Source organism: Zerene cesonia, chromosome 3 (assembly GCF_012273895.1).
Source record: "Zerene cesonia ecotype Mississippi chromosome 3, Zerene_cesonia_1.1, whole genome shotgun sequence".
Taxonomy (NCBI): Eukaryota; Metazoa; Arthropoda; class Insecta; order Lepidoptera; family Pieridae; genus Zerene; species Zerene cesonia.
This window is the reverse complement of record NC_052104.1, coordinates 9,485,642-9,486,729: the sequence shown is the minus strand read 5'-3', so window position 1 is coordinate 9,486,729 and position 1,088 is coordinate 9,485,642.

Genomic DNA, 1,088 nt, shown 5'->3' with positions numbered 1-1,088 from the left:
GTATCAGTTGAACGTATCATATTCATATGTAGGCTGCCCAAAGGACATATATTTCAAAAATTATTAAAAATAATAACTATTACATCTAAAACTAACTTAGTACACAGCTCTGTATTAGTTTATAGAAAGGTCAATTTTTTTATTTTTTTTTTTAATTTTTAGTTTTATAGCATTGAAATGCTTTTATAAATGAGAAATTTTGAAAGAATAGAAAAAATTTTTTGATCACGAGGCAGGATTCGAACCTGCGTATCTTGCCTAACCGTAGCAACGCCTAGCCTCTCGGCCACCCGTGATCCTGCCACAGTAATCGAATTTCTTCTACTCTTTCGGTTTCATGTGCCTAAGGGGCACCCCACGCCATCTATTGAGATGATTAAGAACCATCACAACCAATACGAAACATTATTTCAATGATTACAATATTGTATCGATGGAACGCGGCCTTTGTTAAATTTAATTTTTAGTTTTATAGCATTGAAATGCTTTATAAATGAGAAATTTTGAAAGAATAGAAAAAATAGAAAAAAATATATATAAAACTAAACATTAAATTTAACAAAGGCCGCGTTCCATCGATACAATATTGTAATCATTGAAATAATGTTTCGTATTGGTTGTGATGGTTCTTAATCATCTCAATAGATGGCGTGGGGTGCCCCTTAGGCACATGAAACCGAAAGAGTAGAAGAAATTCGATTACTGTGGCAGGATCACGGGTGACCGAGAGGCTAGGCGTTGCTACGGTTAGGCAAGATACGCAGGTTCGAATCCTGCCTCGTGATCAAATTTTTTCTATTCTTTCAAAATTTCTCAAGGTCAATTTTTACTTGATATTTGTTTATTTTGTTACAATTTAACTCAAAAACTACTAGACTACTAGTAGACCTAGACGACCGACAGTAGACCGATTTTAATTATTATTTCATCATTTGAATGCTAAATCACCAGTAGCTTAACTCTGATAGTGCAGGTTATTATTTTATATTAACATGCGTCAAACCGGGCGATGACGGGGCAACATTGAGTTTTCTTACAAGTATCAGCATTACACAATAAAAGATGCAACTTACAATGGTTAATAACAT